Here is a 13,282-nt window from a genome sequence, read left to right as displayed (position 1 = left end):
TTCTAGGTATTCGAGTTCTTAGCAGCCAATGATAACAAATAGTGAGTGAGGGGCCGGATGCTTTCAGCTGTAATCTGAGTTCTTCACTATGAGAACCACACCCTCGACCAGCAGAATAGAAAAATGATGTTTTGCAAAGTCACCAAGTCCATGGGCGTGAAGGCATTCAGTTACATAATGATTCTATAGGTTTGACTTCTATAGCACAGTTTTGACTTTTGACCAGGATGGATTATTTTTATCACATGTTATATGGTTTGTGGGGATGTTGCTTCAAAATGTCATCACTCATAGAGATTGTCAATTCATCTTTTATTCGTGGCGAAATGAGGGAATGTTTTTAGATTGACAGGTGGTATGATGAGCCAACTCAAGGCAATCTGTTGTAGGGCACATGCTAAGGGCCTGACATTCCCATAGACACTTCTACACATAGAAACATAGATCCACTGCTGCTGCCTAATTCCCCATACAACGTGAATTTCACGCTGTATTAGAGGCTGCTGCAGGGATGTGTGGAAAGTTCTCCGGAGCAGGAACGGATATCAGTGCCGGTTATACTTGTATATGCTGTGAATAGCTTGTACGCCGCTACCCTGCACTGAACGCTCCGCTGATGAGATTAATAAAATGACTAAACTAAATATAGATAGAATCTGTGGCGTAACTACCGCTATAGCAGCCATAGCGGCTGCTACGGGGCCCACGGCCTCCCCCCCCCATGGCCAGAGGCTCCGCTGGCAGCCGCTATGGCTGTTACAGCGCAACGCCACTGAACACTACGGCAGAGCAGGGCGGCATCTCCCCGCTCTGCCATTAAAGGGGTTGTTCCTACAAAATACATGGATAGGGGATACATATGTGTCTGTGTGATCGCTGGGGCCGCCAGCAATAAGGAGAACTGGGGACCGAAGGACTTCTGGGGTCTGTGTCAGCAGCTCCATAGAAATGAATGGAGCACCGATCGCGCTTGTGCGCATGCGTGACCAGCGCTCCTTTGATTTTTATTGAGCTGCCGGACGCAGACCCCGATAGTCCGAGGTTTCTCATGAAGAACTTCGGGGGACTTTCGGTCTCCCGCTCTTCTTATTCCCTTATCCTGTGTCTTTTGTGGGACAAACCATAGGCTACAGGCCTTTTTTTGGGGGGGGGGGGCGGTTGGGGCTGTATGGCATTATCTACAGGGGGGCTGTATCGTGCTGTATACAGGGGGTTGTATGGTGCTATATACAGGTGGGCTGTATGGCGCTATATACAGGGAGGGGGCTGTATGGGGCTATCTACAGGGGGGCTGATTGACGCCATCTACAGGGGGGCTGTATGGTGGTATATATAAGTTGCGGGCTGTATAGGGGGCTGTATGGCGCTTTATACAGTGAGGGGGCTGTATGGGGCTATCTACAGGGGGGGGCTGTATGGTGCTATATACAGGGTGATGTGTATGGTGCTATATGCAGGGAGGGGGCTGTATGGTGCTATCTACAGGGGGTGCTGTGTGGCGGAATCTACAGAGAGGCACTATCTACAAGGGGGGGTTGTGTGGCACCCAGGGGAGGGGGGCCCAGTCAAAAAGTTTGCTATGGGGCCCAGTCTTTCCTAGTTACGCCCCTGGATAGAATTGATCCCTAAACGAACTACCTATTACAATCCTGACACGCGTTTCGCCGAGTACATCTCAGCTTCTTCTGGGGGTCTAAGGGAATCATCTTGGACACGTGGGACGTCAACACACCAGTGTCTCCTGCAGTGTATAAAGATTGCACTGCGATAAAATAGCTACACATAGGGCAAATAATTCAAAAATAAAACTATTGGATTATAATAGAAAGTGTCTATAATAAATGACTAACTTCTAAAAACGGTATATTTATTAATATGTCCAGATGATATAGTTAGGCTGGTATAATATATCGGAGACATCCAGCCTATTGGCCCCTCGGGTTTGAACTTACCCATAACTCTACCTATATTTTTAATGTATCGGTGAACAATTTTAGAATATACCAATAAAGGTACATTGTAATCATTATGTTTGCATCACTTTCTCCCACCTCCTCTTCCCTCCCTATTATCATATGAAACCTTTTGGTGGTATACACCTGATGTAAAGCGAATGCGTTATAGTATAAAGAATATAAAAATGAAATAAAAATGAAACGAACTCCCTTAGATAACATAATTGTAATAATATGTATAGTGCGTGGTATAAGCGTTCGTGGTTTGATTGATGTTGGGCCTGTCGCTGCCTGATACAACTCCATGTACTTGCTGTAATAATTCCCGCACAGTCACGGCCTCACCCTTCACTTTACAGATAACCATGTAAGCAAATATAAGTAATCCTAATTCATGTCCAATAGTTCATCTTATGCCTTTGATAAACCAGTAACTCTTTAGGGCAGGGGTCTCCAACCTGTGGTGAAACTAATTAGGGGGTCTAGTCTGTGGTCTTTAATTATTTAGGGTCTGTATTTGTTTAGGTGGTCTGGTCTAGGATGTGTATTGATTTAGGGTTTGGGATCTGTATTTCATTACTAATTGGGGGGTCTGTATTTATTTAGGGTCTGGTTTTTTTAGGGGTTCTATTGCCTGTACTTGTTTAGAGGGGTCTTATCTGTATTTGTTTGTATCTGGTCTAGGATCTGTATTGATTTTGGGTCTGGGATCTGTATTTCTTTACTAATTAGGGGGTCTGGGCTGGGGTCTGTATTTATTTAGGGACTGGGGTCTGTTTTTTTAGGGGTTCTATGGTGTGTACTTTTTTGAGGGGTCTCATCTGTATTTGTTTGTATCTGGTCTAGGATCTGTATTGATTTAGGGTCTGGGATCTGGATTTCTTTACAAATTAGGGGGTCTGGGCTGGGGTCTGTATTTATTTAGGGTCATGGGTCTGGTTTGTTTTAGGGGTTCTATGGCCTGTACTTGTTTAGAGGGGTCTTATCTGTATTTGTATCTGGTCTAGGATCTGTATTTATTTATGGGGTTTGGTCTGGGGTCTCTATATAAGTGGTGTAGTCTGAGTCTGTATTTGTTGGAGAGATCTAGGGCTTGTACTTGTTTAGAGGGGTCTTGTCTGTTTTGGTTTAGTATTCTGGTCTGGGTTTGTATTTAGGGTGCCTGAGTCTGTATTTAAGGGGTCTGGTTTGGGGTCTGTATTATGAAGAGGGTCAATTGCCCTATTTGTGATTCAAACGCTTTATGTTGGGGGAATACCCTATAAAAATGGGTAAATGGGAATATGTTAAAAATGTTGTGCGCCGCTTAGTACATCACTTCTTGTAGTCTACCGGATGTCACTTCTCAAAAGAAGGAAAATATGCTTTCATGTGGGGCCTGGAACTCTTTTCTACCCCAACATCTTGGACCGATCCACTGACCCAAGTTGAGAAAGTGGATTGAAGATCAGTGTGTGTCGAATCCCACGTCTTTAACCAAACCTGATTGTACTTTGTTAATGGAACATTTACGGAACAGCATTATTGGAATTTTATTGCAGGATATTATCTTGGCGTAATGGTGGGCTGGGGACAACGCCATAGATGCTTCAAGGGCGCGGGCCGAGATCCTGTTTACAGAGCCATTCTGATGCTACCAAGCGGTGATGCCGGCAATTGGCAACGCCCCACAGGTACTTGCATGGCACGGAAGAATGGCCGGCGGGCACGTAGTTCAAATGCAGCAACTTAAACTTTTACTCATTACTCAGGCAATGGAATCTTGATGGATTTTACCCAACAAACTTACGATTACAGTCTGTCTCACAGAGAGCACAAACTTGAACACTTATATACAATGCATGTGGCGTTTGCAGATTGGTTGCGCTTATTCCCTTAGGCACAATACACTCGCTGGTTTCCCCTTTAAATTCTCTCTTACAGTCTGTGGCAGTGGCATCGTCAGCGCGATGTGCATAGACGGCCTAAGTAGGGGTAGGATAGTTTTGTCACATTTCATGATACCTCCACGGGTCTCTGACACTCTCTTACTTACAGTGGTGCTTTCCAGTCAATTAGCCATAGCCTACTCCTCGCGTCTCCCGCTCAGGAACGCTGCAGTCACCCTCCGTCAGTCTGTGTCTCAGGTCAAGCGGCGCATCTTACACTACCACAGCCAAGAGCACTTACTTTTGTAAACTCTGGTTGGCGTTGGCACCACCTTCTACACATTGGCACCACCTCCTCAACGTTCAGCCAACCAAAACTCTACCCAACACCGAAAGCTAGAGATCAGGGAACATCACAGCCAATCACTGCCTAAGATTCATAATCCTCAGTCAATAGAAATTATTCTAAACTATGATTATAATGAGACTGAATGCAGACAAAATCCGCATCAAAACCACAGGTGTACGCACGGAATTCCGCAGCGACTACCGCACTAATGGTGTGTTTTTTTATGCGTTTTTAGGTGCGGTTTTCATCTTTTATTCGGAATTAGGTGCGTTTTTTATGCTGCGTATTTTGGTGCGTTTTTCTTTAAAAGAATTTGCCAGCGAAAATGCAACATAAATTGACATGCTGCGGATTTTAAAATACGCACCACAGGTCAATTTACGTGCAGAAAAAAATCTGCACCGTGTAGATGAGATTTCTTGAAATCTCATTTACTTTGCTGCTACTGTATTACGCTGCGGATTTGCCGCATGAAAATCTGCGCGGAAAATCTGCACATAATACGCAAGGTGTGCATTCAGCTTGAATGTTGACTGGAGAAGGGGGAACAGGATGAATATCAATGGGATATTGTGGTTTTTCGAAAATAGTGACGTGTAAATGTTTTTTCGCGATTTGAAAAGTTGACGTTTATCTTTATTGATTCCAATGTCAAATTTTTTATTTTGAGTTGAGTGAGAAGGAAATGAAAACTCTTAAAGGACTGAACAGCTGGGATGGGAGAGAGTGGGCTGACTTTTTCATCACATCCCACCTCCGTGATGCGATTGCAGGGGGCCAATGCGTTGTCATGGCAGCCAGGGGCCTAATGAAGGTCCCCAAATCTGCCATGTTAGTCCTTATTTTAAGCCCTGCTAGAGGCAAGCCTTAATAGGAGACCATTAATATCACAATACACTGAAATTCATAAGTATTGTACCAAGTGGGACTAAAAAATAAGTAAAAGTACATTTAATTCCGTTTTCAACTATATATATATATATAAACTTTTTCCAATTTTTGCATAGAATAAACAAAAAATATAAGTAAATGATTCAAATGACTAACGTTATTGAACCTGCACGGTGAACGCTGTAATAAAAAATAGCCATAATTATTTTTGGTCACTTCGCCTCAAAACTAAAATGGAATCAAAAGTGATCAAAACCAAAGACGGTACTAATAAAAACTACAGCTCGGCCTGCAAAAGACAAGTATTGGGAAACCAGATGATTACTGGAGACGTATCAGTACCCCTCTCATACATACAGAATTTTAACATAATTCCTCCTGCGAATATAACAAACACCAAAAGTTTCCACTCCACGAAAAATCTTAAATTCATCTGTTTCACTTTACCACGACCGTAACAATGGTCTCTGACCTGTGTACATGAAGTATGGAGAGGTTCCTAAATATTCAAATTTTATACAAATGTAATAAAGCAACCGCTGAAGCTAAAATACCGTACATAACTGTCTGAGTCTATAGATGTCAAAATCCCACTGGAAGATATGCGGGACATTTACAATTTATAGAATATCTTGATGAAAGGTGAGAAATAAAGAAAATACATTCTATATGTGTTCCAGGAGATTAGTAATTTTCCCTTCTTCTCACAAACTACAGTTTAGACCTGTCTGTCTGTAAGGAAACTGGCTGCAGCAGGAGACCTTCCCCACTGCTCTGACCAGACACTCTAAACTTGTCCCTTGATAAAGTCCCACTCCTGTCGGACAAAAATTACTCTTCTCTGTAACATTATTACAAGGCTGTTTGTTTCAGGAGTTAGGAAAAAAAAATCATTCAGACTGACAAATGCTGGGCAAGATTTTCTTGTACTTTATTGCTCATTTCTAGCTTTAGTGTTTCTTTAAGATATTGTTAGATATTTTACGTGATATATACACTACCGTTCAAAAGTTTGGGGTCACCCAGACAATTTTGTGTTTTCCATGAAAACTCACGCTTATATTTATCAAATGAGTGGCAAAATGACTAGAAAATATAGTCAAGACATTGACAAGGTTAGAAATAATGATTTTTATTTGAAATAATAATTTTCTCCTTCAAACTTTGCTTTGGTCTTGGAATGCTCCATTTGCAGCAATTCCAGCATTGCAGACCTTTGGCATTCTAGCTGTTAATTTGCTGAGGTAATCGGGAGAAATTTCCCCCCATGCTTCCAGAAGCCCCTCCCACAAGTTGGATTGGCTTGATGGGCACTTCTTGCGTACCATACGGTCAAGCTGCTCCCACAACAGCTCTATGGGGTTGAGATCTGGTGACTGCGCTGGCCACTCCATTACAGATAGAATACCAGCTGCCGGCTTCTTCCCTAAATAGTTCTTGCATCATTTGGAGGTGTGCTTTGGGTCATTGTCCTGTTGTAGGATGAAATTGGCTCCAATCAAGCGCTGTCCACAGGGTATGGCATGGCGTTGCAAAATGGAGTGATAGCCTTCCTTATTCAAAATCCCTTTTACCTTGTACAAATCTCCCACTTTACCAGCACCAAAGCAACCCCAGACCATCACATTACCTCCACCATGCTTGACAGATGGTGTCAGGCACTCTTCCAGCATCTTTTCAGTTGTTCTGCGTCTCACAAATGTTCTTCTGTGTGATCCAAACACCTCAAACTTCCATTCGTCTGTCCATAACACTTTTTTCCAATCTTCCTCTGTCCAATGTCTGTGTGCTTTTGCCCATATTAATCGTTTCCTTTTATTAGCCAGTCTCAGATATGGCTTTTTCTTTGCCACTCTGCCCTGAAGGCCAGCATCCCGGAGTCGCCTCTTCACTGTAGACGTTGACACTGGCGTTTTGCGGGTACTATTTAATGAAGCTGCCAGTTGAGGACCTGTGAGGCGTCTATTTCTCAAACTAGAGACTCTAATGTACTTGTCTTGTTGCTCAGTTGTGCAGCGGGCCTCCCACTTCTCTTTCTACTCTGGTTAGAGCCTGTGTGTGCTGTCCTCTGAAGGGAGTAGTACACACCGTTGTAGGAAATCTTCAGTTTCTTGGCAATTTCTCGCATGAAATAGCCTTAATTTCTAAGAACAAGAATAGACTGTCGAGTTTCACATGAAAGCTCTCTTTTTCTAGCCATTTTGAGAGTTTAATCGAACCCACAAATGTAATGCTCCAGATTCTCAACTAGCTCAAAGGAAGGTCAGTTTTATAGCTCCTCTAAACAGCAAAACTGTTTACAGCGGTGCTAACATAATTGGACAAGGGTTTTCAAGTGTTTTCTAATCATCCATTAGCCTTCTAACACAGTTAGCAAACACAATGTACCATTAGAACACTGGAGTGATGGTTGCTGGAAATGGGCCTCTATACACCTATGTAGATATTGCATTAAAAACCAGACGTTTGCAGCTAGAATAGTCATTTAGCACATTAACAATGTATAGAGTGTATTTCTGATCAATTTAATGCTATCTTCATTGAAAAAAGCTGTGCTTTTCTTGCAAAAATAAGGAAATTTCTAAGTGACCCTAAACTTTTGAACGGTAGTGTACAGTAGACAGGGTTAGTAGAATTAACAGTGTAGAATACTGAGACAAGTATCAAAATATATATGTATTTTTTATAAAGAGCTTCAAATCCCCTGGTTCCATTGACACATCCATAGTGTAACACGATAATATTCTGCCTTTCTGCAGCTGCCACTAGGGGGAGCTCACTGCATATGGATTTTTATAGCTCTCATGGAGCAGTGGGTACATTCTCCTACCCAGGTACTGCACATCTCACTGTTATGGGGGTCCTGAGGCTGGCACTGTTATGAGCAGGTGCTTCATGTTATCATTTTGTGTTAATATTTAGGCTACATTTAGATAGCAAATCATGGGAAATTGCCAGACTGCAAAATAGGCGTGGTTTATGCAAATTTGGATGGAAAGTGGGAAAATGGTGATACCAAGTTTATATCTTTATTAATATTTACTGCTTTTACAAAGAAAAACAAAAATGTTTTAAAAAAAATAATTGTTTGTGTTACCATATTCCGAAAGCCATAACTTTTATTTTTTTTTATTGCTGGAGCGGTGTGAGAGCTGTCATATTTTTTTATTGGCACCATTTTGGTGTACATACTACTTTTTATTCACTTTTTACTCTTGCATTAGGAATGACTTTTACGGACTCAGTTATTACCAATTATGTTTACTTTTTTATTGCTTACATAATTTGTGAAAGGTAAGAAAAGTTGTTGTTTTTTTTTACTATTAGATAGTTGTATTTTTGTCGTATTTTTAAAAATGTTATTAAACATTTTACTTAACTTTTTTTTTGCAGCCACCCCTAGGGGACTTTACCATTCGATCTATGGATTGCTCATGCAATACACTGCAATACTTATGTATTGCAGTGTATTGCCTTTATCTGTGCTCTACTATTAGGCCTTGCCTCAGGACTTAATAATAGAGCACTTATTGCAGACCTAGAGCCCTTCAATAGGGCTCTGGCTGTCATGGTAATCGATTGACACCCCCTCCCTCTGTCTAACCACTCAGATGCTGTGGTCTCTATTAAACGTGGCTCCTGAGCCTGTGCCATATTGTGATGGTGCACATCTGATGTAACTGTACGTCGGATCTCGCCGAGGGACTAAAGGTTGATTAGCATGCATTTGGCGATTTACTGTCATTTATCTCAATTTACTGTCCCCTTTTAGTTCTAGTCTTATTGGTACGACCATTTCCCATTGAGTACCCAATGTTTGTTGAAGGTCTCCGTTGAGAGGATTCCCCAACTAGAAACCTCAGGCGTTTACCTCTGACAGAAGCCACCGTTTCGGCATATAGTAGCCTCCACCACCCGTAGCCTATAATTGCATCAGTTAAATGTATACAGTACGTCATGAAAATCTCATGACATATACGTTAAACGGAATATGTGATATGGATACAGTAGCATCCGTCACCCATAGGCTCTTATGCAAAAAAAAACGGATGGCACGCAATATACTTTTTTTTACTGTATGTTCATAAATGGAATAAAACTGTATCCCCGACGTATACCACCCGACAGAGGCCAAAAGAACACTCTTCTGGTCTCCATTGGTATAATGGGTGCCTATGGGTACCTTTGACATTTGCACCATAAGCTTTGCCAATAACCAATACAAACCTGTTAAATACAGCGCCGATGTTTCCTGGGGCTCTTTGTTTACTGTGCTGCGGCGATGACATGCCGTATATTCACGTGACGTGGATGGATGTGACAGAATAAATGTAAGAAAGACCGCAGCACTCAGGTATCCAAAAGAATTGGTCTTTATTCACCAAGCAATAAAAAACGACAACGTTTCAAGCCCGGTTGGGTCTTTGTCAAGCATAACAATAGTGATTCAGTACACACATTATATAGCGTATTTCGTATGACATCACTTCCTGTACAAATTTCGTATGAACAATAAGTGTATATCCATAAAAATGCATAATAGAACAATTAAATAACCCCTATATTATCAGTTATATACCATAATAATCACATATACATAGATCGCCAAGAGAATACCTGTAGATCAGTAGGTTCGGGCTCAGTGCGCTAGCAGCGTCTATAGAACCTAGTCGCGCATGACAGGAACTTCCTGTCATCGATATCTGGCGTCAGCTGTCTCCATGGTTGCGCATGGCAATCACAATACGGACTGCGCATGCGCACCGCGATAACATACGCGATGATGCCTGCTATTAGGCACAACGCTCGTCATCTGGGAGCAGATTATCTAAGCGACTAGGAAGACGCTAGCACATCCCAAATGGAGCACATCGTTTCCATTGAGTCTTGCGTGTCTCATCTAAAGAACAATAATTACCTATATTTCATCACGGACAGTAGTCAACCTATCACCGTCCAACAAATATGTTCTTCGATGAGACAGGCAGAGAGATTTCAGGTTGAGCCACATCTTTGATAAAATGATCAGGACTTTCCAAGGCTTTCTACACAATAAATTCCCAAGTGATTCCCCATATAGTGTAAATAACCTAAAAAAGTACGAAAAAGATAAAAGCAAATAAGTAATTATTCATAAAATATCCAATAACTACCCACAATTACATGACCTAAGGTCAGGCACTCTATCATAAATTTACTACTGATGATGATGTGGCCAGAGCCATGCTAAGGGGTACATGTTTAACAGATACCCGTTGTCCTGAATTCCCTATTCAACCCTTTTGTTTCTAGGGTGTCCAATTCATAAATCCATTTTAATTCAAGTTTTTTTTAGGGTCTTTTTCCTGTCAACTAGATTGACACGTAAAGAATTGCTTAATCCCATATTTTTTCCCGGTCCTAGGATGTACCAAGGTGTTACCCTTCATGATGTTATTGCAGTTGCAACATCCAAGGCAGGGAAAACATCCCTTTTTTTTCAACATTGGTTTTGGTCAACGAACCAATATCTGTACGTACCAATCGATCCCTTAAATTAGGGGGTCTACAAAAGGACATCATAGGAGGGTCTTGAAATTCAATATTATCAGGGAATGTATCACTGAGTATAGGCCAGTAATCCCTAAGGATTTTAGAAATCTTCTTACTGATAGGGGAAAAGGTTGATACAAAGGGAATTCTCTTATGTGTCTTTTTATGCAAGTTTTTCATTAATAGATCGCTACGTTTGCGTCCTTTGACCTTATTGGTAGCCCTTTCGATAACAAGTCTAGGGTAACCTCTCTCAAGGAATTTATTACACATGATTTTAAGTCTGTCTTCAACAATATTCTCATTTGACACTAAGGAAGGGATTCTTGGCCTTTCTCCTCACATGTAAACAAAGACCATCGGGGAGCACCGGAGTCCTAGGGGATTTTACAGGTGAGTATTGGTTATTTTTTTATTTTATCCTATTTCCTACAGTCAGGCGCCAAGAAAAAAAAAAAACCTTATTTCTATAAATTATCCCATTGGCTGAATGCTGCACCAATCATATTCCGCTCCCTGTGATGTCACCAGTCTCTGGGCAGATTTCTCCTTCGATGATGGTTCCTTACAGCTGCTCCCCTGTTATCTTTATACAACCACCACGTACATATAATGCAGCATGAAGGGGCTCGGTGAAGGTGGCGGTGAAGGTGTGTAAGTGTCTGATGGGGTCACACAGCTCGTAAAAGGACAGCTGCCCGGCCTCATAATCCAGACATATCCTGACTCTATCACTGGAGATCTGGTGAGGTAATGGGATCTCTTTACTGTCATATCTCACTGAATACTGATTATTATACACCTGCCCTCCACATAAACTCCAGGACTTGTTATTATCTCCAATATATGACTGACGCCCCCTCCTGTCTATACTGGGGTAACACATTCAGACCCTCCACAATCCTAAACTCCTGATCTCCACATTCCAGTAATGTCGCCCTGAGGAAAATCTCCTGCCGCTTATCACCTGACAATTATCCTGGAATCTCTCTTCTGTTTCTGGACGATTCTGGATCATATATGTCCTGGTTGCAGTTTTCTGGTCGTCTGATATATGGATATTATTACCAGCTGTTTTTATTTCTATAAATATGTCTGCAGGACCCTCCCCATAGATCCCCCTCCTCTCCGGCATCCAATACCTTCGCCCCAACATTCCTAGTCCTGACCATTACATCATCACCCCTATATCCTGTACGCGATAAAGACAAAACTTGTGGGCGACTGGTTGATGATCGGACTATGCCATGGCGTGTCCTCATGTCATTTGGTTTTGCAGGTGAGATGGTCGGCAGATATGTCATTATATCAGAGAAACCTGCGTGTAACATCCCCGTAATTACATCTACATCATGTGTCTGATCATGTCTCCCAGTGTCCTCATCACCTCCCCACTCCTTAGGACCATACAAGTCACCTGTGTCTGGTCCCTGTAGGACAGTCAGTGGATCAGTCATGTTACACAGCTCCTCAATGTCCCTCATCTTCCTGGACAGCTCGTCCTTCTTTATTTCCAGCTTTTGGATCAGATATGAGACTGATAGTGACACCTGCTCTTCCTGCCTGGAGATCTCACTCCGGACCCTCTTCTCCAGGTCGTCCACCCGTCTCCTGATGTCTATAAACAGGGAAGTGACTTTCTCTTCTTCTCCAGCTGCTTTTTCTTGAGCTTTTCTCCTGCGCTCCTCCAGACTCTGGACTCTTTCCTCTGTCTCCTCTCTCTTTGTGATCAGTTTCTGCAGAACGTTTCTTAGATTCCTCTTCTTCTTCTCCGAGGCCTCATCCAGCATCTCTACCTGATGACCCCGATGTTCTCCGGCCAAACTGCAGGACACACAGATACACATATCATCCTTGGTACAATAGTACTTTAAAAGTTCCTTATGGACGGGACATTTTCTGTTCTCCAGGGAAGTATTTGGTTCAGTTAGGACGTGTTCTGCTGCCTTGCTGTGAACTCTGAGATGTTTATCGCAGAGAGAAGCTTCACACAGCAGACAGGATTTAACAGCTACTACAGCAGAGTCCACACAGTAAGTGCAGCAGATCCCGGTGATCTCCTCCTGACGTGGCTGAGTTGACAGGACACGTTCTGCTACATTATGTAGATTTATGTTCCTCTGCAGTGCCGGCCGCTCCTGAAACTTTGCTCTACATTCAGGACAGGAATAAACTCCAGACCCGTCCTGTATATCCAGGAACTGTTCAATACAGACCCGGCAGAAGTTGTGTCCACATCTCAGGGTTACAGGATCTGTAAAAATGTTCAGACAGATGGAGCAGAGCAGCTCGTCTCTCAGGTCAGCGGACGCCATGGCGGATGCTACTTAGAAGCAGCGAAACCAAATGTGACCTATGTTACTGGCAGCAGGGTGTGTTCAGCATATTCTTCTTTTTTATAGACTGTTCGGTCTTTGGTTAAACATTCACAAACCAGAACATTTTTCATATTTATAGCCTCTCTTCCTGCTTTGTAAGCATTCAGTTTATAGGCTCCACTGGCGTAGCTATAGGGGTTGCAGCGGTCGCAATTGCGACCGGGCCCCGAAGCCAGGGGGGCACACAGCCCCCCGCACCACATCAATAAAAAGTTACTATAGTAACTCGGGCCGCGGGCCCTTGTTACTATAGTAACAGACTGTACTTACCTTCCTGGTTCCGGATCGCAGCGGAGGTCCTGACGTCAA

General features: G+C 42.5%; 1 pseudogene; it reads right to left on the bottom strand.

Moving 5' to 3' along the window:
• Nucleotides 1–9,439: 9,439 nt before the first annotated feature.
• LOC142748645 (E3 ubiquitin/ISG15 ligase TRIM25-like) lies at nt 9,440–12,910 on the bottom strand (annotated as a pseudogene).
• Between the last annotated feature and the right edge of the window lie 372 nt (nt 12,911–13,282).

The sequence above is a fragment of the Rhinoderma darwinii genome, chromosome 3 (genome assembly GCF_050947455.1).
Source record: "Rhinoderma darwinii isolate aRhiDar2 chromosome 3, aRhiDar2.hap1, whole genome shotgun sequence".
Taxonomy (NCBI): Eukaryota; Metazoa; Chordata; class Amphibia; order Anura; family Rhinodermatidae; genus Rhinoderma; species Rhinoderma darwinii.
Note: the sequence above shows the minus strand (reverse complement) of the source record. Positions and strands in the feature narration are given on the sequence as shown.